The sequence below is a fragment of the Hippocampus comes genome, unplaced genomic scaffold (assembly GCF_001891065.2).
Source record: "Hippocampus comes isolate QL1 unplaced genomic scaffold, H_comes_QL1_v1.1 scaffold86, whole genome shotgun sequence".
NCBI classification, from domain to species: Eukaryota; Metazoa; Chordata; class Actinopteri; order Syngnathiformes; family Syngnathidae; genus Hippocampus; species Hippocampus comes.
In genome coordinates, this window is record NW_017805882.1 from 3703687 (window position 1) to 3728432 (window position 24746).

The following is a 24746-nucleotide window of genomic DNA, read 5'->3' on the forward strand; positions in this document are numbered from 1 at the left end:
ATCTCCAGTTTTCATGTTTCAGCTCCTTCCACAGGTGTTGGTTTTACAATCTGATGTTTTGGCAATAGTTATGTAATGATCTGTGGCAGCACTTGGATAATGAAGAGGAGAGACTTGGGAGAAGTGTAAGTGCAGATGCAATGGTTGAAGTCCAGCAATATTTAGCAGAGGGGAATATTGGACGGTCTCAAGATCACTTAGCGACCTTGAATGAACCCTGACTAAAAATCAGGATCTGCTACTCTTGCAAACAGTCGCAAACATTCGCCACTCAGTGGGATATAGCCTTTAGATTACACTGGGCTAGACTTGAGCTGGGCATGAAGATAGGGCTCATAGACCAAGAATCCTTGCGAATAGAGCAAGACCATGCGCAGAACACAAATCAATTCCCCATTCGACAAGAGGTACTCAATCTCATTTACATGACTCAATATTTGAAAAGGGATAAACCAGGGGTCGAAGTAATGTTTTGAAAAACCTGAATAAGAACCTATTCAGGTTTTTCCACGTTTTTATATGGCCTTGAAAAATTATGAATATTTCTTATATTCTGGTTTTAAAAGGATTATAGACTGCATGTAAACGTAATCAATGAAATCATGGTGACTTTGGTGACTCTGTCGATCTTCTGTACGATGGGTGTAATGCCAGAGTTGATGCTCAGAGCCTCAGCATAAATGAAATAAGTCGAATAGAAAAAGAGCAATATTGGTGTACAAGGCGGCACCACATGTTTATTGACCTTTCTTGTTTGAAGTGTCATTGTGGGCAGATGGGTATATTGGCAATGATATGAGCACAGGATGAAAACAACAAACATGCCGGGCTGCTTGGAAGAGATACCTCTGAATCTGAGTCAGAAAAGTATTTTTCTTTCATGTAAAGGAGTGTGTATGTAATGAAAAAAAAATATAAAGTTGAATACATAAATGAGCCACGAAGCCACAGTCCATTTTTGTCATTTTTAAAATGGTATAACTGTTATAAAACCGGGGGGATTTGTATCTTGCTGATGTATTTGGGCAGAGTCGGTGCAGGAGTGGTTAGCGCGTCGACCTCACAGTGCGGAGGTACTGGGTTCCATTCCAGCTCCAGCCTTCCTGTGTGGAGTTTGCATGTTCTTCCCATGCCTGCGTGGGTTTTCTCCGGGTACCCCGGTTTCCTCCCACATTCCAAAAACATGCATGGCAGGCTGAGTGAACACTCAAAAATTGTCCCTAGGTGTGAGTGTGCGCGAATGTTCGTCTCTGTGTGGCCTGTGATTGGCTAGTAACCGGCTCAGGTTGTCCCCCGCCTACTGCCGGAAGACAGCTGGGATAGGCTCCAGCACCCCCCATGACCCTTGTGAAGATTAAGCGGATCGGAAAATGGATGGATGGATGGATGATGTATTTGACAAATATATGCAATATTTGCCAAATGCATCATCTACCAAAATCTGCAACCATCTACCAAATCTGCAACCATGGTCCTCGGTCTGAAAGGAGTGGATGGAGTGCCCTCTTCAGGTCAGGGATGAAATCTTGCCCCAAACGCATTAGTTCAAATCCTGTGGCTCACAGTATTGCATGGCCATTAAATTGTGTTCTGATGTTAATCTGTGTTTGAGCTGGTGTTTTGCCGACAATCTCCAACTGCTGCCCCCCTCCCCCCGACTCAACCCACCAACCTGTGTCAAGGAAGAGGTCTGATCACTAATTGGATTCCAGTTGCGCCATCGGCTGCACTAATTACCATCACTGTTTACAAAGGACTCTTCTTGCCATTAGAGGGGCACTGGCTGTAAATGAATGTGTGCAGTTTGTTCGTATACATCCTGTGTACTTTTGTCCCGCTGTCTTTTGTATGCAGTGCATCGTTTTCATTTCTTCGAGAAATATCTTGACTCGGCCATGTGCAATGGTATTCAACTCGTTTTTGTGCAGCACTAGCAGACGGGGGATTCTTGAGTGGAAGGTCTCGGTGGAGGTCAAGTGTTGTGGTGTGCCCTTCCTTGTTCTGTGTATCATGGGCGCTGGTTACCATGTATGTGTCTGAAAACTCTATTAAAATACAGATTTTGTTCACATCCAGCTGTTACTTCCATGTTGGTCATTTTCTCCTCTGTGATGCTACAAAAGGGTTGTAACATCAGTCATATGATGTCTTGTTCACCAGTTAGGGGAGAATGGAATGGGAAATTGTTTCATTAATGTCACTAGCGATGGGTAGATGAGGCCGAATGAAGTGTTGCACACACACTGGGCAAAATATTTGAAAACTGTGTTGGCATTTTTTCAGTATTGTGTCACCATTTTGCACTATAGAACACCTGGATTTAACATCAGTATTTAGTTATGCTTGTATTGTATGTTTTTTGTATTAATCTGTTTCTATTTTAAATTTCAATTAAAAATAAAATCAGAGTGAAACTGTCGGGATTTTGAAATAATGTTGCCTCTGTACTTGTCTTGAGGCACGGAATTCTTAAAACTGTCTATGTTTTTTTTGTTTTTTTTTTTAAAGAATGTTTTCTACAGTGTTTTGGCAGTAAAGTGATTTTTTTTTTTAGCAATTTTCTCTCTCACAAGGTATCAATATGTCTGGTGTATCTAAAAACAGTGGAGATAGCCCAAAGATAGATATCCTGAACACAAAAGTGATTGAATATATCACCTATTATCTAAACAGTTTTGATGCAAGTGTTTCTTTTTGGCAAAACATATGATGGCTCGTAATATATCTCAGGCACGTGGATTGACTGGTTACCACGTCCATCTCACAGCGGAGTCTGGCTTTCCTGGAGTTTGCATGTTCACCCCATGCCTCCGTGGATTTTCTCCGGCTATATCAACATGGCATGTTGAAGGAAGACTCTAAATTGTCCCTCGGTATGAGTGTGAGCGCGGAGGGTTGTTCGTCTATGTGTGCCCTGCGATTGGCTGGCAATCAGTTCAGGGTGTACCCAGCCAGCTGCCCGAAGACGGCTGGGATAGGCTCCAGAACGCCCACGATCCTCGTGAGGATAAGCCGATTAGAAAGTGTATGGTAGAAAGCGGATTTCTTAATGCAATGTATGGAAGTTTGATGTTCAAAAATGAAAAAAAAAAAAAAAACGAATAAAATCATTCCATGAATGAAACAAATGTCATTATGACATACCTCACCTGGAGATTGAACCCACACGTCAACTTTTGACCACTATAACTGCACAGAGCCCTGACCAAATGTGACACACCTGCAGTCAAGGGACTTCCTTCATGTAGAAGGCACGGAAAGTGAAACTAAGAGAAAACAAATACCAACTTTGCCAATATGAGATCAAACTGGTGCCGCAAGGTGAAATCCTTTCTTTTTCTGTCGGGATCCCTATCACTTCAAGGGAAGAATTGAGCTTCAAAAGACGCGTCAATCATCAGGCAGAGATGCAACCCGCTGACCGATGCGCTTCCTGTCAAAGTTAGGTGCTTCAGTAACAGGTAATGACTGAGCGGTTGTATCGGTCACATGACTTTTTCTCTAAAAAAGACACAGAGGTTTCACTCTTGTTTCTATTTTTTACAGTTTTAGTGTTGACCAATGGAAATTTTCACACAATTAACAGATCTTTTCGCTCAAGGAGCAAAACACTCGTTCAGATTTGCACAATATCAAGCGGAGACTTCACACTACTTTGCAAAAACACAGAGATGTGCAAAACTCTAAAGCCATTTTTCCACCTTAGACTCAGATAAGAATTGTGAGGTCACTTCGTTCTCATGACAAAGCCCTGGCTTGCCAGTGACCACACGAATGCACAAATTGGATCATCACTTCCACCTGCTGTGGAACCACCCACGTTCTTGACTGAAAATACACCCCCCCTTTTGTTGACTTAAAATTGAGGGTCGAGGACAGCAAGGTGGCGGGGTTCCCATGCATGTTCACTTATGCACAGGAGACGGCCATTTTAAACATGGTTTTGGCTGACAATTGAATCAGGCTGAGAGAAATACAAGCCAATGTCATCAGTGATCACAACATTTTCAAGAACACCCATCAAGTCTCTCTGTCAGCATGAAGGCAACCACCCCCCCCCAAAAAAAAAAAAAATCAAGTGCACACGAAGCATCTATAGTCCAATTCAACAGAAATCAGAGAGAATGAAACCTCTGGGTAATGAGTATGCAGAGGTAAGTAGTTCACCTTCACATGGTGTGGTATTGTGCACTGTGCAGACCCTTTTTGCATTAAAAATGACAGTGCGATAGATATTGAACAGCGTCCACTTGTCTTTAACTGTGTTTCAGAGAGTCTTGTGAATGAATACTGAAGAAATCCAGCATGGATTTGAATATGTTGAAGAGGCTGGATTTGACCCTGCAAAAACGAAAAGAGGGAGAACTGTAATTGGACACAGGGCAATTACCAATGTGCCAAAGCAGCGAGGGCGTAACATCGCCCTTTGCACAGACATAACCCAAAATGGGTTCTTCCACCACCATGCTAATCTGGGAACGGCAATCTAATACTTTTGCATTTCAACGGAGTGGACCGCATGCAGTTCATTGTCGTTTGGGACGTTGTCATTTGTCCCTCTCCATCGATCTTCTCTGGACCAGAATTGCTTCCATGAGCATTTTGAATTTGCAGTTTTATACCTTCCACCATATTCACCCTTCCTAAACCCAATAAAGGAGGTTTTTTTTTTTGTTTGTTTGTTTTTATGCATGATGGTGTAAGGTATACAACCTTCAGGCATGGGGAAGGACTGTGATCTTATTGAAGCAGTTTCTTGAAACATTTGAGAAACGATTAGATTGGTTCCGTTTAAATGCCGACATTGCCCGTTGTTGTAAAGCTTTAGTTTTAAAAGAGTTTGAAAATGGGATCTCATTATGGAAGTGTATCTACTGATGTGTCCTAAGAGTGTACTTTCTCCCATCTGCTGACAAGTACGCTGAATTACAAAAATATATACTTCAACTATTCGAGAGTCAGTAATGCACCATCAAGTGCAGTCCAGCATGGTTCACTAACTGCTGCGCCGTGCTCAGAACAAGTCACTCATTGTAATGGGTTTTAGCTTGCACACCTACCTCCCCCCATTTAAAAAAAAAAAAAAGTGTTGGTTTGCCACAGCTTTTGATGATCCTACTGACAAACCTCACAACCAAAGTGATTGCTTTCTGTGAAAGAATTAATTGAGGGAGAAAACATAAAAACTCCATTCAGGAAGGCCATACTTTTATTGTTTTAATTTAAGAAATATAATGTTTTTAATGTAGTCTGTTCAATTATTCGTGACATAAAAATATTTGATTTGGGATTTTCGAAAATTACTTCACATTTGACCTTTAAATCTGTTTGTCCTGTACCTGGGCATAATGTATCTGCACTCTAATGACAGCAGTTTATATTCAGCAGAGAGGATGACAGGTGTCTGTTGTGATGGAACGGGCTTTTGCTGCTACTCTCACTCGATAAAGTGAGGGAAGCTCCCGGAAATTGAGGCCTCCGATCTTGCTGCCCACCTTTACAATGTGTTGTAAGCACTTTTTTTTGTTGTTTTTACAAGGAATCCAAACCACTGTATAAAAGAAAATGTTAAAACAGACTCAATAAAAAAAATAAAATAAAAAAAAAAAATCCCAAAAAAACAGAATCAACATTAAGACCGCAAAGTTTCCTATAAAATGGTATTTGCTGATGGGCCTTTGCACAAACAGACTCAATGTGGGCATCAAAAGTTAGCTTGTTGACAAGAGTTATCCCGAAGTATTTCAAATTTTCACCTACCTCCACGGGCTGGCCATGGATAAGGACAGGAGAAAGAGGAGGAGACTTGCTTCAACAATCAATGAGGATTTATTTTGTTTTGGAAATATATATGTATTTCTAAGATAGAACGATCGTGAAAAGCACTGGCCACAATACCATGATCAGAGTCATCATCATTTAAAAATGACAGAGTCACAGAAACATCTGATCTGTGATTTCATGATGAATCCATCCCTGTGGGGATCCGGTGGAAGATAACAGAAGATCTGATAAAACCATGAACTCTCACATTCTGGGGTCAATCTGTTAAAAAGTCCATCAGCCAGCAAATTAGACTGTAGTCACCATTGTGGGTGCTGGTGAGCCGATCTGCTAAAATGTGAGGTTGTATGCAATTAAAAGCTGAGGAGGAATCAATAAAAAGCAACCGCGGAAAAATCCTTGCACCGTCCAAATGGCCTTGGACAATATTCAAGATCCTTTAAAAGTGGAGTGATAATTGGGTACATATTGTTTTTAAAGACATCGGACATCCCACTCGCCCCATGACTGCAGTGTGGGAGCAGCAGATCCGTGGTCTGGCTGCTCAGATCATGAAGGACCCCTCACATGCTCTCTTCCCCGCGTTCGAATGGCTGCCTTCCGGCCGCAGGCTGCGGTTCCCAGCTTGCAGGACAGCGAGGAAGAGATCCACCTTCATCCCCCAGGCTGTTCTCCTCTTAAACTCTTATTCCAAAGAACCCTGACACCCCTATCCCCCCCACCACACAGACTCGCACACCCCATTGTGCAATACGGTTTTACGGTGCAATACTTTTGAGGTGCAATACTGTTTCACTGTGCAATACTGTCTTTACTGTGTCCTTACTGTGCAATACTGCTCTATGTGCTATACTGTTTTGTTGCTGGAACCACTACCTCAAGACCTCAAGTGCTAAGCCTACAGCCCTACTCTCATCCTATGTTTTTCCTTTGCTTTGACTGTCTCTATAATAAGCCGCTCTCGCACAACTCTAATTGCCCCACGGAGATAAATGAAGTTTTCTGAATCTGAATCTGAATCTGAAGTACGACCAGGAGAGAAATGTGATTGAATATTGACGTGGATGTTTTTGTTCACACCACTAAAAGTTGTTGAATTTTATTTTTACACTCATAAAAACATCCATCCAGCTATCCATCCATTTTCTGATCTGCTTTATCCTCACGAGGGTCGTGGGGGTGCTGGAGCCTGTCCCAGCCGTCTTTGGGCACTAGGCGGGGGACACACTAAACCGGTTACCAGCCAATCGCAGGGCACACACAGACAACAACCATCCATGCTCACACCCACACCGAGGGATAATTTAGAGTGTTCAATCAGCCTGCCATGCATGTTTTTGGAATGTGGGAGGAACCCAAAGTACCCGGAGAAAACCCACGCAGGCCCGGGTAGAACATGCAAACTCCACACAGGGAGGCTGGAGCAGGGATCGAACCCACAACCCCTGCACTGTGAGGTCAACACGCTAACCACTGGCCCATGGGGCCGCCCCTCATAAAAACATATATTTTTAATATGGCCAGCAAGGTGAAATAGCAGTTTGCACTGGTGCCCTACAATGAGTCGCTCTGGTTCCGATTCTCTGTTGGAACATCTCCGTGTGGCGTCTGCATATTCTGCTCATGTTTGTGTAGGTTTTCTCCGGGTACTTGGCTTGTTCCCGCATGCCAACCACATACTTCTTTGGTAAATTGAAGACTCAAAGTTAACCACTAGTGTGAATTTGATTCCAAATGGATGAATGTCTATGCTGTATGTGCACTGTAAGTGATGGGTCATGTACCCTGCCTTTCGCCCAAAGTCAGCTGGGAAAGGCGCCGTCGTCCCCCATGACCATAATGAGCAGTAGTGTGGAAAATGGATGACATAGCCACCTCCAACACACATTGATTTTGGATTGAACTGTTTTATGGACCACATCTGTGTCAGGAACACACAAGTGACAATGAGACATGGTACCGGCTTGAGAGGATGTTCGCAAAACACATTGGGTAATTCAAATGCAGACAGTCACATTTAGAATCATGACAAAGGGGCAATGAGAGAACAGTAGCAGCTGGATGGTCTTGATTGTCTTTTATCAGTTAATTGATGATAAAACTTTCTTCAAGCATGATGGTTAATATTTTTTTCATCTCTTAATCCTTTAATCCATTAACTTTGTTAGTGCTTGCAATTGTTGATGATTGAAGGAATTCAGTGATGCTTCTAGTGAACAGTTAACCGTTAAACTCAATTTTAATCTGAGAGGCTCGATATCAGATGGGCAACTCTGACGATTGCAATCACAATTGTTTTATTGGCAACCCATTTTCCCCAACCATCTACAATCAGTGTAGCACTGTGAAGCTGAACTGCCATCAAGCATCACCGAGCCACCTCTTCTTGCGCATTGGTCTGCACTGGGGACAACTTATCTCAGCACTCTTGCTTGCCAACTGTGATTGCAATTACTGTACATGTCATCCACTGACGCGCAGGCCAGATCGGGTGAGGGTGGGGCTCTGTCTGTGTGGCCTTCGGGCCACCAGTTTCCTGATTATAAGAATCACTGAAGGCAAAACATTGACTCAAATCCTACATGGCGTCACAAATAATCAAGTTTTAAATCTGTTCTACTTTGCCTCCAAATTCAATAGCCCACATCCACTTAAAATGGTCCTTGATATTAATTGATTTCTAGTGTGTAATGAAAAAAATATACAAGGACAAAAGCACGCACGGCAGTGTGTCTCTGCATTCCAACTGCCGGCCTGATTTTTTTCATCAGCTGGACCTATCACAGCTTATTATCAGCTCCTTTGAACCATAGGCTCAGAGCATGATTGCACTCTCAATTAATGTCTCTATGATCTGCTTTGACTGAGCGAATAATGACAAGCGATGTGCCGGTGTGTATGTGTGTGCATTTGACAGCAATGTTTGTGCATTTCAGTCAATGTAAGAAGGACCAAATGTGTGAACGCTTCTCATCAGGGGGTAGTCAACCAGACGAAGCCCAATTGAGATGGAAAGTAAGTCACTATGCATAGAATGTCTTTTCAAAGACAATACATTTGCTTAGTCTTTTGTAACCAATACAATAGGACGACGGAGGGACTGTGATCGCTGGTCGGGCGGAAGATTAAACAGGACGCCTCTGGTGCTGATCCTAGCCAGGAAGATAAGTTGCAAAGTATCAAGGTCTGTGATTTGAGCTCCGGTGTGTAGACAAATACACTCCTCTCCACAAGTATTGAACAGTGATGCCAAATATTTTAGTTTTGTGCTAGATTGAAAACCCATGAAAATCTGTGAGAGAAACCATCTGAGCATGTTTGTTTTTTGTTTGTTGCAATCAAACTTATAAAAACAAACATTTCCAGTATTAACGCCGATTGTCACTCTTACGCTGTCAAAAAAAATGGAAGACTTACGCATATCGCATCACTTTGAGGAATCACTTTGCTTGCACAGTTCTCCAAATAAGAGGCGCATCATGCTTGCTTCAAGCCATTTATTTATCAATCGTAGCTGAGGTTGACTGAATATCCGACATGTAGAAAAAAATAAAAAATAAACATTCTGTATCTGACCGTTCAACCAGACTATAAATACATAATTCCATCGAATAAAATTCAGTTTTTTTTAATGCGAACAATAATGCTTAACACTCACAGAACAGAAACATGGGTCAATGGATGGATGGAACATCCAGTGATGGAATTTATTTTGTCACATCAGAAAGCATCGCAATTCCACCAGATTAACAGCAACCAACAAAGTGAAAAAAAAAAAAAAAAAAAAAAGAATACAAGAGCAACCTTTGAGAGGAAACCGCAGGAGTGAAGACAATCAATATGATCTAAGCAGGAAGAAAAGGAGACAGGTGTTGCCTGATGGTCTGTGGCAACTAATAAATAATAAAAGTAGTACAGTTCAATTCTGCCACAGCAGCAGACATTCAACGAGTGCAACAGGAAATGATCATGTTGACAGGGATCTATAATGACGAATTGGTGAATTATAATACACTCCGGCTCATTCTTATGACTTTGGTGCAGGCAGCGTGGGTTCATTTATGTGAATGTGAGCATGAACGGATGTCTGTCTCTGTACAGTCGGTGCCTTGCGATTGTCTGACAGCTAGTTCAGAGTGGAGTCCGTCTTTCACCTCAAATCAGTTGGCGCAGACGTCAGCTCCCTGTGACCCTGAACAAGATAAGCGATGTTAAGAAAAGAAAAAAAAAATGAATGTAAGGAGGGATGATTGTATATTTGAAACATGCACAGGGTACATTACGGCCCTGTGTACAGGGGTATTTTATTCACACAAAAAGCAGAATGGCTACATACAAAAGTGAATTGTGAACGTTACAAAAGATGATCTGAATTAATGTTTCCAGCAACAAAGCTGAATAAGTCTGTTTCAGGAAGAGCCCCTCAAGAGGATGTGAACAATTGTCCGTGATTGGGAGTGCCTTAACATCAAGCTGCTATGATAACAGTAAAAGGCGTTCATATGAATGGACTGAAAATATTTCAGTCCAGCAAAAAAAAAATAAATAAAAAAAATAAGATGAATAAACTATCAAACACCAACACAACAAACATGTATGCTACAGCCACAGTGTACTGATGAAATGAAGAGTTCTTTACCGTTGATTAAAACTTGTTTGTGGTGCAAATTGTCTCTGATATTTGGAATACAAAGGAAGAAGATGGTGAACAACTTCTGTGGTTACTTCTTTTTCTGCTCAGTCTTTCAAGAGCTTAAACCTAAAGTTTATGTTTTTGTAGCCACACAGCCAAGGCTCTCTGCCGCCTTGTGGTTTCACTTCCGGGTTGATGTTCAGCACAACCAACACAGTGGATTACCGAATGGGCAACGCTCTCACAATTAAGAGGGCTTTTCTCCTTTGTGTTTTAATGAGAATCGCAGCAGTGTTGACCGCCCTCTGGTTTGTCTGTCAAACCCACAGAATGCGTGTGTGCACTTTTCTCTTTCTTGTCTTAAATCATTGTGTTTTCTTTATTCTCATTGGTACAATTCTTCGGGACATTACTGCTCTGAAGAACCACCTCTCTTGGCGACTCACTCATTGGGTTATCAAAAATTAAATACAGGTACTAAAATAACAAGTCAACTGAATGAGGACATGTGACATCAAACATTCTGTATTTAAAAAAAATCAAAACAAACAAACGTGAACATGCTGCATGAAGAAACAAACGTGATAAGTGAAAAAGAGGAAGAAAGGAAGACAGTTTCAAATAATAACATTGTCACTGAATGCAGGGTAATTATAATATATACTGCATAAGATTTGATTTTAGAATCAGAGGTGTTGCGGTGCTGAGCTCCCACCCAGGCAAGATAAATTTAGCTATTTGGTGTAATTTAAAAAGGAAGTCAAGTCAGAAGTTTTCTTTACTATAATGTGTTCTTTGCACCCCACTTATCGAAACATAACATTCTAATTGATGTTGCATTGCAGAATATGAAATAAGCAGTAAAAGCCACCCGCTTTTATTCATCTCGGTGGGTGGTGTTATGAACAAAACACATAAAAATTGTGAAATGGGCTGTTATTGTCGTGGTTTATTTGGACAAAAAAAACCCAACAAAATCCTAAAAAAAAATAATCTGTGTCGTGTTGAATAAAAATTGTCTCTCACTAACTGTCTTGGCAGTTGAAGACAGATGGGGGTGGGAGGGGGGACTCAGTGGAATCAACCGTTTTTGAGGGAAGGGGGGGTGCTTTATTTATGTTGTTAAAATAGTGGATTTGAGCGAATACTCTAGCTTGTTTAAAAAGGAAATACAGTAGGATAAATACAGAAATAAATCAGTCAGATTTTAGGAGTGCGCCAACACCTTCATCCCTGAATCTCTGACACACTCGGGAGCTCGATAATGACTCCACAGACGAGACATTGCCTGTCATTCTGTCCATCACTCTGCCAATTATCAAACCCGTTGTCCCACATTTAATCATCTCTACATCTTCATGGTACTGCCCAGCTTGTCGAGATGAGAAAATCACACAATCATTTTTTTGTTTTTATTCTGTGTGTGGCCACATACAGAATAAAAATACTTTTTTTTAAACTTCAGTGAGAGAACCCATTTTAATTTTGACTTGAGTGAATAATTCCAAATAGGTGTATGTATGTGTGTGCATTAAAAAAAAAAAAAAAAAATCATGTTCCAATCTGCTGATGTTGATGAGGGCCGCAGCGTGCTGGACCCTATCCCAGCTGTCTTGGGGCAGTAGGCGGGGTACACCCTTAACTGGTTACCAGCCAATTGTAGGGCACAAACAACCATTCTCGCTCACAATAAGACAGAGGGACAATTTAGAGTGTCCCATTAATCAACCATGCATGTTTTGGGAATGTGGGAGGAAACCAGAATACCCGCAGAAACCCATTCAGGCACGGGGAGACCATGCAAACTCCACACAGGCAGGCCAGGACCAAAATAGAACCTATCATATATATCTATCTATCTATCTATCTATCTATCTATCTATATCTATAAATGTCTATATCTATATCTATATATATATATACAGAGAGAGAGAGAGAGAGAAAGAGAGAAAGAGAGAGAGAGATATCTACATATATATATAGATATATAGATATAGATATATATACATATAAAAGATATAAGATTCACCTGTTTATGCCGTCTCTCCTGACGGTGACAAGTGAGTTTCCTGGTCTTCTCATTGTTTCAGCAACTATTGCTTCTGATAGGTTCAGCTCAATGAGCACCGAAGCTTGATCTACAATGGAGGACGATAATAGAGCATGATTAAAAATTCACTTTTAAGGCACACTTTTCAAAGAAAACTGGACTGGATGAGGCTAATTAAACCAAAACTGCTTTGCCGAGGGGCTTGTTTCAATCCAGAACTTTTTTGCTTTGTTTTACTGACAAATGATTAACAAAAACAACAAAAAAAAACATGATAGACTAACTGAGAGAAGTGGGTTTTCATCCATCAGTGGAATCGTCACTAATTACAAGTGGCTCTTCGAACCCTCATTTGATGGAGACATCTGCTTAAAATGATATCACGTCATTGTCACATGCACTGTCTGCGTGTCAGAATTATTAACATCATGACAAATGTTCACTTTATGTTTTATGTTTCAAGTGGCATTAAATTAAAGTGAGATATTAACATTGCTGTGCTTTACAACTTTGGTACCGCGCTGCCACTTCCATTACTTTCTATTGGTTGACACGACATCCGGAATTTACAATCTTTGTTTGAGTCTAATATTTTATGCATGTGTATTTTTTTTTGCATATAAACCCTTAACATGTTCTTCTGTTAAATCTTGGTGAAATAATTTATTTCAAGAATATTTTGTGAAACAATTCACACAATTATTTTCTGTTTGGGACACGTATGATGAATGGCATGAGAGAGAGAGAGAGAGAGAGAGAGAGAGAGAGAGAGAGAGAGAGAGAGAGAGAGACCATTTAATGGTGGTTGTAAGTAATTGTGGATGCATGTGGAAGTTCAGCATGGGCTGGCATATTGGTGCATGTGTGTGTGTTTATGTGAGTGATATTCTGGCCCCAGGTCTGAGCCATCAAGCTTTATGAGGTGTGGCAAGGTGAGAGCAAAACATCTGCTCCGCCAAAGAAAAGCCTTAGTCTGGGTCTCCCCCTACCCCACCACCACCACCACCACCACCACACACACACGCACGCACGCACGCACACACGCACACACACACACACACACACCAGTCTTTCTCAATGTATTGAGTTGGTTTCACACTTAACACACAATTAGAAGAAAACATGTCTATCCCCAGTGTATACGGAATATACCGGTAGTTAAGTCAGTTAAAAGCCCCTCCATGCATGGACACGTTCCCGCCCAGATACACGCTCCTCTTAAGGGTGTCTTATCTTTGATCTCTCTTCTTGGTTGGCACTTGTTCTGTCTTATTCTAGCATTTCCTGGATGTCAAGGGCATTGGAAGAATTCCCCAGTACCTGCCATCATTTCCCATCCTTCCACTTATCCCTCTCTTTTGCTGCCCTTCCTGTCTCTTTTCAGAACACCCATGAGAGGAGAACTGCCATGTAAGGTCTGCTGGAGAGAGAAGAGACACACACAGTGTTCAGACTGCCTTTGACATAAGAATCACTGAACCTGCCCACATCTACACTCACCAACCTTGTCTGTCATCCAATGTGTGTGTGTGTGTGTGTGTGTGTGTGTGTGTGTGTGTGTGTGTATGGAGAGCTAACTTTTTTTAAAACACACTATTTATGCAAGAAAAGTTAGCTCAAAAATGTTCTTCACACTCTTTGGTAAGCTGAGTGGGTAGACGGGCTTTTTTGCTTGTTATGTGCCGGCCCTTGAGGGTGTCTGCTTCATGGCGCAATGTTACTTGTGAGCTACAAAGGGCTGCAAAATGGTACTACCATCAGCTTTGATTCCATATTTGTTTTCATTTTGTCCAGTCTCGAGCTCTGGCTCACTATAACCCTTTAAATTGCACACACTGAAATACTTGAAAATTTCCACTTAATCGAAATATGCTGCAATACTTTTTTTTTTTTTTTAAGTGCATCATCCATTCATCCATCCATTAAAGTGCTTGTCCTCATTCGGGTCACTGGTGAGCTGGAGACACAGTTGACACGAGACTGGGCGCCAGTCAATTGCATGGCACAAAAACAACGATTTCCACTGATGTTCACACCTACGAGGAATGTGGGAGAAAACCAGAGTACAGTACTTAGTTTTAAAAAACCCACACAAGCATCACGGTAACATGCAGATGCCAAAATGAAGGACCTGATGTGCTTACATTTCATAGGAAGTCGTGATTTTCTTCAACTAGTCTTATGTTGCTATCATAATTGTATTTCCATGTAACTGTAAAATGCTTTCAGAAGTCTGAGAGGACGTGAACAAATTAAAATAGCCCTGAGATATCCAGGGCTGTCGTAAGCAAGAATTATTCCTTCAATTCAGTGAAAAAAAAACAAACCTTGAAAAGGAGGTGCTACATTTTTGATGAGGTGTGAAAGCAAGTGCAGCCAATGGAGAAAATCAGCAACCACAGTTTAAAATTGAATCTGGCAAGATTTTGCGCCTGAATAAAACAACAAACATACGATCTATAAAACCAGTTAGTCCAAAGCTTGAGGAATGTACTTTTTTTGGGGGGTGGGGGGGGCATGAACAGCAAGATGAACATGATGACTAACATGGAAACCAAGCAACGAAGAAGCGTGGCACGAAGAAGCGTGGCACGAAGAAGCGTTTACTGTAAAACAAGGTACAGGTGGCCGAATCCATCACAGGGCAGGTGTTGGCAGAAAGCTAACAGGAACAGGACTGTGAACAGATTAATTAAATACACTTTAAACTAACAGCAGACAGGAGGTTAGTCGTTACACTGGTGAACAGGCTGCAAATCACTCATGTGACATGTTCACAATTTGGACCTTGACACAGAGCAAAAGTGGAGGAAACCATTTTTGCTTATATAAATTAATTTTATTTTTTCACCACACATGATGTTGTAGTGGTACACGCGCCTGACGTGTGTGGGATTGGTTCCCACTCAGTGATGGTGAGGATGTGTGTGTGTGTGTGTGTGTGTGTGTGGGTGTGTGTGTGTGTGTGTGTGTGTATATATATATATATTCCTGTATATTTCTCTCTATGTGCCCTGCGACTGGCTGGCAACCACCAGTTCCAGGTGTAGTCTGCCTTCTGCTCAAAGTCAGCTGGGATAGGCTCCAGCAAGTCCCCATGACCCTGGTCAGCGGTGTCAAGTGGTGTTGAAAATGGATGGATGAATGGATGGATATTCACCACAGTTTTATGAAGAGGAATGTTACTAGTTTATGAAGAGAGTTTATGAAGAGAAATGTTACTCGTTTAGATGTATATAGTTAATATGCATCTCTGCATGTTGAGAAAAGCACTGCAGTACATAAAAACAATCCTTTTGTCGCAAAGTTGTTTTTAGTACATGTCACGGGCCGTTTAAAAAGAGATGGTGGGTCATAAATGGCCCCCGGGCCATAGTTTGGATATACAGTAAGGACATATAACTTTGAAATGCTTTTGTGTTTGCGTGTATATGTAACGGTATGTGTTCATAAAACACCAACTTCAACAATGCAGCGTTTGGAAACTCAAGAAAGATGTTTGTTTGTTTGTCCTCAAAAGTTTTACATTTGGAGATGAAGGGATGCCACCTGATGGCCAGTATATATAATATAGACAAGTTAATACTATTGTAAAGTACATTTGTTCGTCTACACCGACTATACAGCTAATTTGGTTTCCAATTCTGCCGCTGATGTCACATCAAGACATGATGGCATATCGATTTAGGCAATGAAAAAGGGTCATTCCAGGGTGAATTAGTTATTGACAGATTGCTCCATAATAAATGGATATTATTCTGGATCAGTTTCATCTTACTGATCAAAAAGTACATGAGGAGAATGTTCGTGGGGAAAAAAAACCCGACCTTCTGGACACTTAAGTTTTCATGTAAAAAAATAATAATGACTTTGACATTCAGTCAGTCTTGTGGGCACCTTGAATGCATTATTCCACTTTATAGTGCACAGGTAATTGAAGTGGATGGGGATTAAAAGGAATCTCAAGACCATTACTCTTTTGCTGCTCCTTTCAAGCCTAATAATTGAAAGCAGTCATTCAAAAGATGGAATTTCATGACTGTGTAAGCACCCACTCGAAAATACCCTGATTTAAATATCGGCATTGGTCTTTCTTAATGCAAATGAACCATTTTTTGAACTTACCAATAAGCAAATACTGTAAGTCAACAACTTGAAGGCTGTAAGTACAGTATCCATATCACAAATGATTGATTGCTATTTCTCAGGATAACATATTGATATGCAGAAACAGGATCAGGTGTCAATAAACTTGACGAGTTGGACTTTGTTTTAGGGTCTTGATGTTCTCTGCCGTGTTTTGTCAACAACCATCAATAGTGAAGATTTACCATCAACATTGTCAGTGACTGGGCTGACTTTCATTACTTTTGAAAGAAAAAAAAATAAAGTGCCAACAACACAGAGATTGACAATCAATGTTGTCAGTGTGTCTGTGCAATGCAGCCAGGTCAAAATCAGGTGAGAAAATTCACCACTAATCAAATTTTGTAAACACTAAAATATGACATCTTTCATCACATTGTGAGCTCCATGTATGCATGAATTTACTGTGCTATCTATGGTTACAATCGGAGAGAAATATATTTTGAAAGAGATTCCTAGCATTACCTAAAATGGGTGTATGTATATGCATAAAACACTTTTTTAGCCATACTTCACTCGATCCTTCCTGCTTTGTGTTCCGAAATATAACAATGCCCCTCATGTACATGCACGTGACATGCATTTGTACAACCAATGTACACTGTATATAAAAGGACGTTGGCCAAGGCATCGATAGCATAATTTTTTTAATGTATAAAGTTGCCTAACACGAAATAGCGTGAACAAGAGTTTTATGCTATATAAGTCTACCAAACCACAGAAACATGCATCCAAAATAATTGAGAGAAGCTTCATTATGCAACAAGCTAATCACCCCGTGTAAAACCAACGCAACAAAGGACTTCAATGGGCGAAAAAAAAAAAAAAAAGCAGAAGGTCTGAGACTGGCATAGAAACTCACCAGATCTGAAAAGAACCTACATTTTACCTCCTGAAGAGGAGACTGAATGGAGAAACCCCCAGAATCAAACGAGACCTGAAAGAGGCTGCAGTAGAGGCCAAGAAAAGCATTTCAAATGAAGAGTGCAAAAGTCTGGTGAAGTCAATGGGTGGCAAGCTTGATGTAGTTATTGCAAGTAAGGGTTATGCCACCAAATGATAAATGTTCATCATTCTGAGTAAATTTAATAATGTTCCTTCGAATACTTGTGCTCACTTGAAAAGAAAAGGCGCTCTGTCCTGGACTGTTAACACATCGAAACATAAATGCCATGAAATTAAAGCTGAAATTCAGAACTTTTGAATGAATGGATCTTTATTGTAATAACGTATGCAAATCGAGCAACGAAATGACTTAACAGGTACAACGTGCCCATGAAACAAACAAACAAACAAAAACAATGGCCTATGCGACTGGAAAGCCTGTCAGGATTCATTTTCAGCACCATGATATCCATCCATCCATCCATCCATCCATTTTCCAAGCTACTTTCCCTCACGAGGGTTGTGGGCGTGCTGCAGCCTAACCCAGCCGTCTTTGGGTCATAGGCGGGGTACACCCTGAACTGGTTTCCGGCCAATCGAAGGGCACACGTAGACCAACAACCATCCACGCTCACACTCGCACAGAGGGACAATTTAGAGTGTGCTATTAATCTGCCATGCATGTTTTTGGAATGTGGCAGGACGTGATGTGATTATTGTGGGGAATGTGATTTTTTTTTTAATCAGATTAATCAATTAATCAAAAAAAATATTGTCAGATTAAGTGATTATCAAAGTAATCATCGTGAGCAGCTCTATAATTGAAAAATGGCAGGTAATCCATGTGATTGGAATCTGTAGAGGCCTCCAGACATGGATTATCTGTGTCGCAATCAGCAACATGATCAGAACACCCCTAAAATAAATCCTTGGTTGTAACCATGTGCCCATTTTTTTTATTTGTTTACATACAGTCCGCCCGCCACGCAAATGTATTCACAGACTGTTCCACAGTCCATGTCCTGAACAATCAGTGAGCCAAATCACTGAGGGACCAGCAACCATTACTTTTAACAGTCATAGCGCAACTTACCCCTACAAGCCATGACACATAGCAGTGTAATAATAACACTGCGGCAGGGAAATTGAGACATGGCAGCCAAAAGCGCTTCCGTGTATATCTAATGCAATGCCCACACACTGCAATTGGCTGGGGACAGGTCCAGAATCCCCCCCACAACTCAACTGAGATGGTCTCCAGTTTTCCCATGACCCTAATGGCGATATGATGTAAAGAAAATGGACGGATGGATAGGATGCATAAATACACCCAGAGAAGAGAATCGGCACATCTATTTATTTTGCCCATTATAATCCCTCATGGGGAAATTCAACTGACTCCGCTGTATGTTTTTGTTGCACACCAAACAGAAAACCAGCTTACATAGGCACGGAAGTGGAGATGTCAGAGTATAAGGGGAGAGCAAATGGTGTGGCACATCTTCAGCTAAGGAAAACCTATCATTGGGCAAACACAGGCATTTCACATCCTCAACCCCATAATCATCACATAAAAACAGATTTTATTTGATTCAAAACATTTATTCTTGTTTTTGTTCTTATTCACATGTAAAAAAAAAAAAGAAAGAAAAAGCATCACACCTCCAAACTCCTGTGACAAAGTGTCCTAAATTACATCCTCACCTTTTGTCAAAACTGGATGAAAGTACAGTATCTGAAGAAATTACAGTTAGTTACCTTTTGTGACTGCATAAAGATTACAACTGTTTTATGCATGGATTCTCAGAAGGAGACAGTAGTGGACCCAGCCAGGGGACCACCAGTCTAGCTCTGAGTATCATGAGGAGATGTAAGATTCATCACTCACTCAGCAGTTTAACAGTCACGTTAATCAGTGTTCCCGACTTGAAGATGATCCTGCACACTGGCCGAAAGAGTAATCAGACAATGAGCACTGCTCGATAGTGCAGAAAGGGCCCATTTAGATCAAGGACAGAATATTTCTAAGCAATCAATAGGGCTGCAGATTACTTTTAATCACTATGACTGTATATGCATATTAGGAATGAAGACAAGATAACCAATCCCTGGCTTTTGTTATTGGCTATTTGGCAAACAAGACAGGAGGCTCAGTTAATATGGAGAAGGGATTAAAATTCATGACACTGTGACCTATGAGTGTTGCAATGTTAGCTGTTGAGTGCCGCAGAGATTGGTACTCGGTCCTTTATTGTTCAGTGCTTCCACCTGGAGATATCAGACATCAGCTTTCACTGAAATGATGGTGCAAATAAAATATGTGCCTGGAGTCCCTAGTAACCCATGCAATTGCCATAATCTACATGTAATAAGGATGCCCTGTAACTTTTGACTTCTGTACCCTGAAATCAGAAGAAAAAAAACAAAACTGAGAAGCTGGTTGTTGGTCCTACCAGACACAGACACAGTGCTTCAGGATAAATATATCAGTGTTGACCAAAGTACTGTTATTCACAGTAGCTCACCCCTTCAGCTCCACAAAAGGAGTGTCATTAGAATTGCAGGGGTTTTTTTTCCATCTTGAAAATATGGCCCAGTCTATCCATGAGGGACGTGGGAAACCATAGTTCAAGCATGTTATGTAGTACATCTCACATTGACTATTGTGACATGTTGCTTTCCATCCTTTCCATGTTGAGTAAAAGTTTGCAGCGAGTGCAAAATTCTGTAGCAAGACTCTTCATTTGGGCTTCAGCCTTTTTACATTCTGGCCCCTATTTTGGCCATCTTTCTCTGGCTCCCTGAGGATGACAGTGACTTTCAGGTTTTGCTACTTATAAAATACGACATGGCATAGCACTTACTTATTTAGCTGCTTTAGTGCGACCTAATGTTCCATCCCGGGCCTCACACTCGCAACGAGATTATCTTTTGGTGACTGAGAGCTACAAAGAAGTCAGCAGGCTCTAAAGCATTCTCTGTTCTGGTTCCAGTATTCTTGAAGTCCCTACCTGAGAAAACTACAGCAGCTACATCAATGAAAATGTTGAAAGTTTGACTTCAAACTCGTCTCTCTGTTCATGTTTGAATTAGCATGTTCTCGCCGTGCTTGCGTGGGGTTTCTCCATGTACTCCGGTTTCCTCCCACATTTGAAAAATATCTACACCCAACAGTCCCGCGGTGTGATTGTGAGCAGGAATGGTTGTTTGTCTTTGTGTGCCCTGAGATTAGCTGGCAATCAGTTCAGGGTGTACCCGCCTGTTGCCCGAGGACAGCTGGGAAAGGCTCCAGCACATCCATGACCCTCGGGAGGAAAAGCGGATCAGATAATGGATGGATGCATATATAATGCATTGTATTGTACGCCAGGAATTCCCAACCAGTCGATCATCGTCAACATGTAGAAGGCGGGTTTCCTGTACTAACTTTTGGGTCATTATGACAACTCTATCTTTATTAAGCTCCATAACTTTATCTAAAAAAATGAAGACATGTTCCACTGCAAGAATCAAAGCAAGCACAGAGACAAGCATTATAAAAATAGGGCATTATAAGCTGTCAGACCTGGCTAATGGATTTTTTTTATTTTGCTATCATTACCAAGAACAAAATAAACATCACCTGCAGCAGTCTGAAACAATTCTAAAGGAGTCCAGTCAGAGTAGAATAAGGGCTGGCTGCAACTACCAGATGTGATGCCACATTAGTCAGCCAGCAAGATAGCATCGGTCCTCTTCAAATTCAAGCTGAGAGATGACCTCGCAACCACCTGAGCGAACTGGCCAAACTGAAAGCCCACACGCTCTTTAACCAGTCCAAGTGCAACAGGATGAAGAATACCTTCATTCCTTTTTCTGGGTGCTCGAAGGGGGTACGTGGGAAAGCATCACACTGAGTAAAATGGCAGACCGCTGTTTCGGCATTGGTTATGTAGCAGTTCACAGCGTGATGGTTAAAACCAAGAAAAAGAATATAATTTCCCTAAATTAATTACAAATAGTATCATCTGATGTCTCTGATAATTTGATTGTGCACCTAAGGCCTTATTACCATGAGGGACGTGGGAAACCATAGTTCAAGCATGTTATGTAGTACATCTCACATTGACTATTGTGACATGTTGCTTTCCATCCTTTCCATGTTGAGTAAAAGTTTGCAGCGAGTGCAAAATTCTGTAGCAAGACTCTTCATTTGGGCTTCAGCCTTTTTACATTCTGGCCCCTATTTTGGCCATCTTTCTCTGGCTCCCTGAGGATGACAGTGACTTTCAGGTTTTGCTACTTATAAAATACGACATGGCATAGCACTTACTTATTTAGCTGCTTTAGTGCGACCTAATGTTCCATCCCGGGCCTCACACTCGCAACGAGATTATCTTTTGGTGACTGAGAGCTACAAAGAAGTCAGCAGGCTCTAAAGCATTCTCTGTTCTGGTTCCAGTATTCTTGAAGTCCCTACCTGAGAAAACTACAGCAGCTACATCAATGAAAATGTTGAAAGTTTGACTTCAAACTCGTCTCTCTGTTCATGTTTGAATTAGCATGTTCTCGCCGTGCTTGCGTGGGGTTTCTCCATGTACTCCGGTTTCCTCCCACATTTGAAAAATATCTACACCCAACAGTCCCGCGGTGTGATTGTGAGCAGGAATGGTTGTTTGTCTTTGTGTGCCCTGAGATTAGCTGGCAATCAGTTCAGGGTGTACCCGCCTGTTGCCCGAGGACAGCTGGGAAAGGCTCCAGCACATCCATGACCCTCGGGAGGAAAAGCGGATCAGATAATGGATGGATGCATATATAATGCATTGTATTGTACGCCAGGAATTCCCAACCAGTCGATCATCGTCAACATGTAGAAGGCGGGTTTCCTGTACTAACTTTTGGGTCATTATGACAACTCTATCTTTATTAAGCTCCATAACTTTATCTAAAAAAATGAAGACATGTTCCACTGCAAGAATCAAAGCAAGCACAGAGACAAGCATTATAAAAATAGGGCATTATAAGCTGTCAGACCTGGCTAATGGATTTTTTTTATTTTGCTATCATTACCAAGAACAAAATAAACATCACCTGCAGCAGTCTGAAACAATTCTAAAGGAGTCCAGTCAGAGTAGAATAAGGGCTGGCTGCAACTACCAGATGTGATGCCACATTAGTCAGCCAGCAAGATAGCATCGGTCCTCTTCAAATTCAAGCTGAGAGATGACCTCGCAACCACCTGAGCGAACTGGCCAAACTGAAAGCCCACACGCTCTTTAACCAGTCCAAGTGCAACAGGATGAAGAATACCTTCATTCCTTTTTCTGGGTGCTCGAAGGGGGTACGTGGGAAAGCATCACACTGAGTAAAATGGCAGACCGCTGTTTCGGCATTGGTTATGTAGCAGTTCACAGCGTGATGGTTAAAACCAAGAAAAAGAATATAATTTCCCTAAATTAATTACAAATAGTATCATCTGATGTCTCTGATAATTTGATTGTGCACCTAAGGCCTTATTAGATGCTTAACTCATTGTAGGAAATGCTGATTTTCATCAGTGATGAACTAGTTGCTGATGATGAAGCACTTAATCACAACTCTAATAGTACCAGAGATCGAATGACATCGGATGTCAAACGTCAACAAAAACATACCATTGTCTGATATTTCCCAGCTAAATTGTTTTGGGAGGTTTAATATCAAGAGTTGGTTTTGTTTCATGAGACTGAGCAGATGCAATATTCTTTGTAAACTTGCAACAGCTTTGGGTCATTTATATTTGCAGTCGGGTGACAGTGACCCTGGTGTATGGCATTCGTATGGCATGGGAATATTAAAAAATGCCAAGCCTACAAGCATATGTTAAATGATATGGCAAGCGTGCAATGTATTTCTATCACAATCCTATAAGTGTAAGTCCAGCAACAGTTGCACAATTCCATGTTATACTTCTGAGAATGAAAGTGGTTGCAACCGGTGATGTGTATCTGGAATCTTAGCCTGACAAGTATGGCAAGCATGTTTCCTTGTGTGTATGTTCCTTATGCATTAACGTGTGGCCAGCTCAGCAGAAGAAAGGCCATATGGAAACACGGTAAACTGTTTTTGCACCTCCTTGCAGCTTTTGGTATCTGCTGCTTATATTATTATAAGGAGGAAAGGAAGTAAAAATGGTGGAGGGGCAGTACAGGAAGCATTTCTCACCTCTTAAAAGAGCTTGTGGAAAAGGCTGCCTGTAGGTGCACATCAAGGATATGCTTATTTCTGGGCATCGTTCTTAAGCGATAGGCAAGCGGTGATGTACAATGAGGATTTTGTATGCAAATGTATTGTAACGTGGAAACTGTGCACAGCTAGGGCTGGGGTAGTGATGAGTCAAAATGTGCAGAGCCTTCGAAGCGTGTGTCCAATAATCCAGGATAGAATTTCTGAAGCGCATACCAAAGCATTAGTCATTATAAGGGACTGACACCATTGATGAGGTACGAACCCTCGCTGTGCCGAGAAGTGGTTCGCGTGTCGGCGCAACTAATGAAAAGACAAGAAAATCCTTTTAAGTATTGCTTTTGTTGCCATGTTGGAACTCAGAAGCTTTTTTTTGGGGGGGGAGTGGGGATATGGTGGAATTTTATTTTCACCCCCACCATCCTTCTAAATCAAACAGGCAAAAGGTGAATTGACTCATTTAGCACTGTTGAACTGTCAACCAAAATGACATTTAGGATGAGCTAAAATATCAGCACAACCACGGTCACTGGATTGACTCGCGATTCAATTTGTGATAAATAGTTCCTGGTGAGAATATATTATATATTTCATTTTCAGCTAAATTGTTTTGGCCCAGTTATTACGGTAATTTTGAAACTCTGGTCACCCTCAGCTTGGGCTACACTATGCAGTTTCATATTACAAATTAAACGTGATTTTCCATAACATGACAAAATGTATTCTTTAATTCATTGCCCAATGTCCATTTATGTGCAGACATGCAATATTATTCATTTAATACGTCTTGAATATATTTCAAATGACAAAAGGAGGCATTCCTGTTGGATTCTATCTTAGCACTGGACATTGTTTTGTAACAATGGAGTAACCTTGTGCGCTGTGTTAAGTAAACAGTGTCTGTTTCACACATTGGATTCAGCATGCTAAAAAGCCCTCTGCTGGTGTCTGACAACTTTCTAAATGAAGCTCATTATGCACTCATTGATTTTTCATATTCCTTCTCACCGGTAAATACCCCCAAGGTGCTCCTCTTACACTTTG